Raw genomic sequence first — 9,516 nt, 5'->3', positions numbered from 1 at the left:
AAATACCACAGACTGGGTGGTTTAAGCAAATTGCCACAGACTTGGTGGCTGAAAAAATAGACATTTATTTTCCCACAGTTCTAGAGGCTGAAGTCCCAGATCGAGGTCCACGGGGTCAGTTTCTGATGAGGGCCCTCTTCCCAGCTTGTGGACGGCCACCTTCTTTCTGCGTCCTCACAGTGTGGACAGTAAGCAAGCTCTCTGGTATCTCTGCCCATAAGGATACTAATCCTCTCAGATCAGGGCCCCAACGTTAAGACCTCATTTGACTCTTAATTATTTCCTTACTCAAAATTCAGTCACATGGAGTTTAGGCCTTGAACAAATTTTAGAGGGATACAAACATTCAGTATAACAGATAACTATTTCAATACCCCCACTTAACTTATTTTTCAGGTTAACTGGTCCTCTCCATCCTCTTTGTAAAAGGTGTACATTCTTATGGCCTGACAACTCGTGGCCTACTAGTATGCCCCACACTGCTATTTCCACATGTTGAATGGTCAGCTTCTTTTTTTTTTTTTTTTTTTTTTTGAGGAGGAGGAGGAGCTCACTTTATTGGGGGGAGAGCACTGCACGTGGCCAACACATGAAGGCAGCCTGGGGGGCACCCTACACACCGCGCTCAAAAAGGGACACGGAAAGTTTTGCTAAGAAAGATCAACTGGAACATGGGTTCCTCTGGGCAGCTTCCCAGCCTCATCCCTCCAAGGAGTCAGGATGCTCCTGACCGTTTCTTTGAAGGCAGATGTGGTCACTACAAGTAGAGGTCTTCAAGGGTGCCTTCTTGTTTTTTATAAAGAACATTTTCTTTGGATTTTTTAAAGTCTTCATTTGTTACTTTCATTCTGTGTTCTCTCAAGGCCATCACACCAGCTTCTGTACAGGTCGCCTTGATGTCGGCCCCAGAGAGGTCATCTTTAGCCATGATCAAGTCGTCCAGGGTCACATCATCAGCCAGCATCATCCTGCTTGTGTGGATCTGAAAGATGCACTTCTCAGTCTTTTCATCAGGCTTGGTGGGGGGACTCATTTTTCCTGTCAATGTGGCCTGGTCTGATAAGTGCTAGATCCAAAGTTTCTATTTGGTTTATGGCCATGATAACTTTCTGGTCACCCCTTGAATCAAATCCATCCAACTGGTTCAACAGTTCCAACATTGTTCGTTGAATTTCTCTTTCACCACTGGAATTTGAATCATATCTTTTGGGGCGCCTGGGTGGCTCAGTCGGTTAAGCGGCCGACTTCGGCTCAGGTCATGATCTTGCAGTCCGTGAGTTCAAGCCCCGCGTCGGGCTCTGTGCTGACAGCTCAGAGCCTGGAGCCTGTTTCAGATTCTGTGTCTCCCTCTCTCTGACCCTCCCCTGTTCATGATCTGTCTCTCTCTGTCTCAAAAATAAATAAACGTTAAAAAAAATAAATAAATAAATGAATCATATCTTTTTGTTCCAATGGCATCAATTTCACCAATAAACACGATGAATGGCCCATGTTCTTCTGCAACTCGAAACAACTCCCAAACGAGTTTGGGCCTATCACCTAGGTACTTCTGAATAAGTTCAGAGCCAACCACTCTTGGGAAAGTGGCTGAGGTTTGGTTTGCTACCGCTTTGGCTAATAAGGTTTTACCTGTGCCAGTTGGTCCATAGAGAATGACCCCTGTTGGGGGCTTTATACCCATCTCTTCATAATATTCAGGATGAGTGAGAGGAAGCTCCACAGATTCCTTAATTTCCTGGATTTGGTTGTCCAACCCCCCAATATCAGCTTGGGTTTCCTGGGGGCCTTTTCTACTTTCATCATCATGACCAAGGGATCCGTGTCATCCATGAGCACCCCTATTATGGCATGTACCTTGCGGTTGAGCAGAACTGAACAGCCTGGCTCCAGCAGGTCCTTGTCTACAAAGGAAAGAATGCTGATGTAGTGTTCTGAGCCCACAGATGTGGACACGATGGTATGATTGTCATCAATGATCTCTTCCAACGTTCCTACCAACATTGGGGTCCCCCTCAGATCATCCACCTTTGATCTTTCCTCCTCTTGCTTTTCTTCTAAAGGCTTCATTTGTTCCTGATTTCTAATGAATTCTTCCTCCATGAGAAGATAGTCTTTAATTCTAACTTGAGTAATTTTAAGTGGCACCGAGTGTGAGGTGTCACCAGTGGCAGCTTGCTGGCAGCATCAGTCCCTTTGGTTGGTACTCTGTTTGGTACAGGAGGTTTGTACTTCTTTCTCTTGTCCTTGTCATCCTTCTTGACACCTCCAGGGCCATGACCACTACTCTGACTTTGACCCATCTTGCTTTGGCCGCTCAAACTGCCGCTACCGGAAATCAATGGTCAGCTTCTTAAGAGTAGTTCTGCTGATTCCCAAACTCATTCATACCTGTTGAACTTGTTATTGTAATTATAGAATTTGATTTGCAAGTGAATAAATATGCATGTGTAAAGAAAAAGTTATCATTTCTGTGAAAACAAAATTATGAATTCCAGGAAAGATTCAGTAGTTTTAAAAATTGTCGTGAAAGTACTTGACAAGACAATGATAAAGGATTAGAAAACAATAAAAATCCAGGATTTGCACCAAAATTGTCTCAGAAGTGGCTTTAGTTCTCCTTCCACTTTCAAGAAGCTGAAATTGGATATTGTGACAAATGCATTACACACGTTTATGTAAACATGTGGTCATGGAATCCCTCACATCAGCAGATGCAAAGCATAGATTTCAGTAAGGGCTAACAGATCGTGTTCATTTACACATTTTATGATAAAATACAATGGTAAGGCATATTTTTATTATTTTGAACTGTCTTTAGCCACCAACCACTTTTCCTAATCACTCCAATAAAACTTCTCTTATACTGCTGAGCAGGGCTATATTGGGGCACAATTAGTACACCGTTGACTGACTTAGAATCTAAGCCACAGACAAAAGCCCAGCCTTCAGCACTGTCTGTCTTGTTTGCTTATCTCAGTAGCCAGCCACCAACGTGTATAAATAGAGGAGGCATGTATAAGCACTATCAGAATGCTATTCTTTTCACCCATGCCATTGATTTCTAAAGCCAGAAGGCAATGAGGTGAATGCCCTGGCAGATACCACTCCACAGAACCCCGGGACAAATAATCCTAGGGAAAAATAATCTCCCCCAGGATACTGCCTTTTCCTTTAGCTGTAGTGATTGAAAGGACCTTAATTTCTTAATCTTTGCACCGGTAGTGCGTCAAGGACAGCACAATTGTAAAAACCAACAGCCCTTTAGAGGTACATCCTACCTTTCATCCAACAAGTTCCTTTTTTTTTCTACAGATACTTTCCTTTGTCCTCACAGCCCTGCAATGGAGAAAATAGGAGCTAATTAATGATTTCATCTTCAAAAGAGACCTCACCCTCAATAGAACTCAATTGTTTACTTAGATTCTCTTATGAGTCTATTGGTTCCAGTCTTACTTAACTTCCTCCACCAGCCCCACAGAGTCAGAAAATTCTCAGCGTGGTCAGGTTCACCAAGCCCTGCTTATGACCCTCCATGTGTTTGCTGCCTGTCCTCTCTCTTCAGAGACGATGTTAAACAGCTGTTGGAGAATTGCATTTCAGCCACCATCCCCTACTTCCATGCCATCCCAGCAGGACTCCCTGTTAATCCAAACAGGACAGAGGTTGTGAGAGTGGGGAGAGCCACTTCAGCTCAAATCTGACAGGGCAATGATTGCCTTGAACTGCTGGCTGGTAAAATATTTAGCTGACCGTGTTTCCAGATTTTTTTGTGTTATCAGCATCACAATGACAAATACATTAAGTTGACTAAAAGGGCTCTTTGAATTCTCACCAGAATGGGCAAGTTGTATGTAATAGGGAATGATATGAATTTATGTTCATTAAGATTAATCTCTGTGACTGGCTCCATTGGATGGTCTAAGTAAAAATGACATGGACTTGCAGCAGGCATAATTAGAGGGAGGGGAAGACAGCACTGAGAACTTTCTAAACCAGTGTTTATGACAGCGGTAGAACAAAAGATTCTTGGACCTGGAAGAAACATTGGCATCCATTTAGTCCAAGTGCTTATTTTACAGATTAAGAAATAGCCAACATGTTTCTCATCAGGAACACCATTGTCATTTGGGTGGGACAGTTCTTTGCTCTGAGGGACCATCCCACACATTGCAGGATGTTTAGCATCCCTGGCACCTGCCCACTAAATGTCAGTAGTCTCTACAGTCATTATGACAATCAAGTGCCTCCCACCACAGAATTCCCAATGTGCCTGAGGGGGTTGTGCCTCTCCCTGATGAAAAACCTCTGAGCCAAATTGCTCATAAACAACCAGGAAACGTGTGCTAATGCAAATGATTCGCTGATAACACTTCTTAAGATTTAATGTGTAGGAGAATCAACGAGAAATCTTGTTAAAAAGGCAGACCCTGATTCAATAGACTCTGTATTTTTAACCACGTCATAGGTGATGCCAAGACTATCAGTTCAGGGGCGCCTAGGTGGCTCAGCCGGTTAAGCGTCCAGCTTTGGCTCAGGTCATGATCTTGTGGTTCATGGTTCGAGCCCCACGTTGGGCTCTGTGCTGACAGCTAGCTCATAGCCTGGAGCCTGTCTTCGGATTCTGTGTCTCCCTGTCCCTCCCATGCTTTCTCTCTCTCTCTCTCTCTCTCTCTCTCTCAAAAATAAATAAGCCATTTTAAAAATTAAAAAAAAAAGACTGTTAGTTCACATAGCCCACTTTTAGTAACAAGGAACCAGGGATCTAATTAAGAGGATGCCTAAACTGTCTTGGTGTCCTTACTAGTTCATTTCACACCCGGAGTTGTGGCTAAGGAATGCCACAAAAGTGTACCTGCTCTTGGTATTGGCTTTTCAGATCTGCCCTGGCTTTGCCTTGAGGACTCTGCTTTAATTTGTTCCTTCTCCTGGGTGACCTCATGGTAGATGGTCTTTGCCACTCTGCACAGCACCCTTCAGACTATCTTTTTGTTTCCAGAGCCCAACTTTATGTGAGAGCCTCTCTTTGAGTCTCAGCTGCTGCTCCAGGAAGCCCAAATGAGACCAAAAGCAAGGTCCCTGCTTGCTATGTGAGCTGGCAGAGGTGGACGGGGCCTGGGAGAGCCTGAGCTGTTACTTATCTTGGTGACAGAGCCAGCCAGGGCCAGTGTTTCCTAACTCCCTGCTCAGAGATCCTCCCCAGTGGCCTATGATCTTGTTTCCCTTGTATTCCTACCATTAAGCAAAACTATGTGTCACTCAGTACACCTGTTTAACTTACCAAGAAAATGCCACCCACTCTGCTTCAGTAAGAAGGTTTCTTATGGGTCAGCTTCCTGGTTGAAGCTCAATGTGGAGAAACACTCTTGCATCATGTAACATATGGCATACTGAAAAATAAGTTCCTGCAGGCACTGTTGTCATTTTTTCCCCATTCCTGCCACTTGGAAATAGTTGGATCCATTTCCTGCAGTGATAAAGCAATAAGATATAAAGGAACTTAATTATTATGTATAGAAAATCAGTTCCATATTTTTCACTCCCTTTTCTGGTTCCCTTCATGCCTTTTCAGCCAAATAAAAAAACTAGAAGGCCATCCATGTGGGTGAGTAGGCACTTTATCAGGAGCAAGGAACTCTGTAACTCCAGAACGTCTGTGTGAGCCTGAGTTCCCCTGAAAGCAGATTAAGGTTTGTGTGGGTTTGTTTGAGAATGGAGATTCCATGGAGCCAGCAGGGCAGCAGGGAGAGTCAGACAATGTGAGGGGAAGCAAAAACAAGGATACTTTGTCAAGTTGGCCACTGCTACCTGTGCTGGATGCTGCCTGGGCCATCTGAGAAGGCCTATGAGAACTCTCATCTAGAGGATGAAGGGAAGAAACATTTGTCCATCACCTTCCATACCCCATTTGTCGAGGTTGGCCCACAGGTGTTGACGCCCCTGAATTTCCAGGTTGTGCAGGTATGAGTGCCCAGGGAGTTCCTGAAGGACCTCACTAAATCAGAACCAGACAAAATGTGTGAGGAGGTGCTGGGACAAGAGGTGGGGTTGAGTGAAATTTTCATTGGTTTCTAAGAGGCAATAATCCTTGAGATGATGGAAGACATTTAGGACAGCTGTGGGAGTCCCAGGACTTGGAGACATCCCAGTTGAAATGTCTTCGGCTTTCCTAACACAAGCTTTTATCTTATGAGGGCTGTACTTTCTCAAAGTCATACTTCCAACCTGCATGCTGCAAACCTGATTTGTCACAGGAAGGGCCCAAATGAGGAGTCTTACAATTTTGCTCTTAGAGAATTACAGAGTCAGTGTAGACTACCTCCCAAGTGTTTCTCATACTCAACTTTGGGTACAGGAAGACTCGCCATAAAAATGGCTTTTTCAGACTGGATATGCGCACGCAAAAAATCGGAAGAAAACATAGGAGAAAAGCTTCATGACATTCAATTTGGCAATGATATCTTGGTATGACACCAAGACAGGCAGCAAAAGTAAAGATAGAAGAAAATATGTGTAAATCGTATATCTGATAAGGGCTTGATATCCAGAATCTCCTACAACTCAACAACAAAAACACCAACAACTCAATTTATAATGGGCATAGGGCTTTCATAGATGATTCTCAAAAGATATACAAATGGACCATAAGCATATGCAAAGATGCTGATTGCAAATCCTTAAAAACATGCAAATCAAAACTTCAATGAAACACCACCTCACACCTGTAAAAATGACTGTGGTATTAGTTTGCTAGGGCTGCCATAACAAAATGCCACGACCTGGGTGGCTTAAACAGCAGAAACTTCTTTTCTCAGGTTCTGGAGGCTAGAATTCCCAAGGTATCGGGAGCTTTCTTCTTCTAAGGCCTCTCTCCTTGGCATACAGGGAGCAGCCTTTTCACTGTGTCCTCACATAGCCTTTCCACTGTGTGTACACATCCCTGGTTTCTCTCTGAATAGCCTAATCTCTTCTCTCTTTTTTTAATTTTTTAATGTTTATTGATTTTTGACACAGAGAGAGGCAGCATGAGCAGGGCAGATGCAGAGAGAGAGAGAGAGAGAGAGAGAGAGAGAATCCAAAGCAGGCTCCAGGCTCTGGGCTGTTAGCACAGAGCTCAACATGGGACTCGAACCCATGAACCATAAGATCATGACCTGAGCTGAAGTCAGACACTCAACCAACTGAGCCACCCAGGTGTCCCCCTAATCTCTTCTTATAAGGACACTAGTCAGATTGGATTAGGGCTAACCCTAATAGCCTCATTTTAATATAATTACCCCTTAAATGCCCCATCTATAAATATGGTCATGTTGGAACCTTAACATATGAATTTGGGGAGGACATGATTCAGTCCACAACAGGTGCTATTGGAAAAACAGAAGATAACAAGTGTTGGTGAAGATGTGGAAAAACTGGAACCCTTGTATACAGTTGATGAAAATATAAAATGACACAGCTTCTATGGAAGACAGTGTGGCAATCTGCAAAAATTTTAGAATAGAATTACTTTATGATCAGGGCACCTGGGTGGCTCAGTTGGTTGGGCGTCCAACTTCGGTTCAGGTCATGATCTCACGTTTCATGAGTTCAAGCCCCGAATAGGGCTCTGTGCTGACAACTCAGAGCCTGGAGCCTGCTTTGGATTTTGTATCTCCCTCTCTCTCTGCCCCTCCCCTGCTTGCACTCTGTCTCTTTCTCTCTCAAAAGTAAAGATTTTTTAAAAATTAAAAAAAGAAAAAGAATTACTTTATGATCTAACAACTCCACTTCTGGGTATATACCCAAAAGAATTGAAAGCAGGATCATAAAGAGACATTTGTCCACACATGTTCATAGCAGCATTATTCACAGTAGCCAAAAGGTAAAAGCAACCCAGGTGTCATCGAGGGATGAACGAATAAAGAAAATGTGATATATACATACAATGGAATATTATTCAGTCTTGAAAAATATTGTTCAGAAAGAAATTCTGACACATGTTACAACACGGATGAACCTTGAGGACATTATGCTGGTCACAAAAAGACAGATACTGTATGATTCCACTTAAGTGAGGCAGTCGAATTCACAGAGACAGAAAGTAAAGTGTAATTACGGGGGCAGGTTGAGGGGGCAGGTTGAGGGGGCAGGTTGAGGGGGCAGAGACTGAGGACTGGTGTTTAATGAGTATAGAGTTTCAGTTCTCCACGTTGAAAGAGTTCTGGAGATTGGTCGTACAACAATGTGAATGTGAATGCACTTAACACTATTGAACTGTACACTGGTTAAGATGGTAAATCTTATGTATACTTTACTACAATTAAAAATAAAACAAAAAATAGCCATGGAAGTGATAGAGAAGGAAAGCCATCAGAAAATGGGTGAGTGGGCACACGGCTGGCTCAGTCGGTAGTTATGCAACTCCTGATCTCGGGGTTGTAAGTGTGAGTCCTACATCGAGTGTAGAGATTACTTAAAAATTAAAAAAAAAAAAGATCTTTAGAAGAAGAAAGTGGGTGAGTAGCTAAATGAATGGATGAATGAGAATGAGCAAGTGGAAAATGATAAATCCTTACAAAACCGTTTCATTACTAAATGGAGATGTTTTAAACTACTAAATTTGCTGATACAAACATAGGTATTTCCTTTGTGGTTACCCAGAAATCTGCTGCAAGGCAGGAATGGACTCTAAATCTTGACCTCTTCCCCAGGTTTTGCTCAGTAGGCCATGCAGCATAATGCCTAGAATTAGACACTGAACTTGATGAGCAGTGACATAGAAGGATCCATAGGGGCTCGGGGCTTCTTTAGCTATTGCTGCCCATTTACAGGATTCTCTTTGGAAACTATTGGCACAGGATTCTAAAGAGCTTTGTCCCACTGTACTTCAATCAGTAATGAGAACAGCATACAGATGTCAACTTGAAAGCTATTCAATCTGGAGATAGTTACACTGGTGGTAGCTGTTAATGCACTAAGTCATACCTCTAATGCTAGAATTATGTTGCCTAACAAGCGATCATCTTTGACATTCACCAGAAACCAAAGTCATGCTTGCATAAGGCCATGAGGAAGTAGGAAATACAAAACCATTGCAAAATTGTTTTGCATTCAGAATAGACTGATTTTTCATTTGGATTTGGCTGATATTCATACCATCTGCCATTTGCCCATACCATGTTATGAACACACTATAATCTTCTCCAAGACATTAAGAGAGTATGGAATTCACTTTAATCGCATATACTAACTTTTATATTAATTTAATTAATTGTATTTTATAAATATGATCAGCAAGGGTTTTTCTTAATGATAAAGTTATTTTATAATGACCACAATAAACATTAGCATTTATGAAGAGTCTAAAAGAGATGACCAAGCTCAGAATGAAGGAAGAGAAATTTATTTAAATGACAAAAACTTGGGTTCCTACTACACTCTTATAGTTGATCTATGTTTTTTTGTTTGTTTGTTTGTTTTTTAACATTTATTTATTTTTGAGAGACAGAGAGAGAGCACGAACAGGGGAGAAGCAGAGAG

The 9,516-nt window shown here is 42.4% G+C and overlaps 1 pseudogene; it reads right to left on the bottom strand.

Annotated features, from left to right (window-relative positions):
- Positions 1-540: 540 nt before the first annotated feature.
- On the bottom strand, positions 541-2,305 carry LOC101082405 (annotated as a pseudogene).
- Between the last annotated feature and the right edge of the window lie 7,211 nt (positions 2,306-9,516).

This window comes from Felis catus, chromosome B2, assembly GCF_018350175.1.
Source record: "Felis catus isolate Fca126 chromosome B2, F.catus_Fca126_mat1.0, whole genome shotgun sequence".
Taxonomy (NCBI): Eukaryota; Metazoa; Chordata; class Mammalia; order Carnivora; family Felidae; genus Felis; species Felis catus.
The sequence above is the reverse complement of the archived record's forward strand: the minus strand, read 5'-3'. Positions and strand labels throughout refer to the sequence as shown.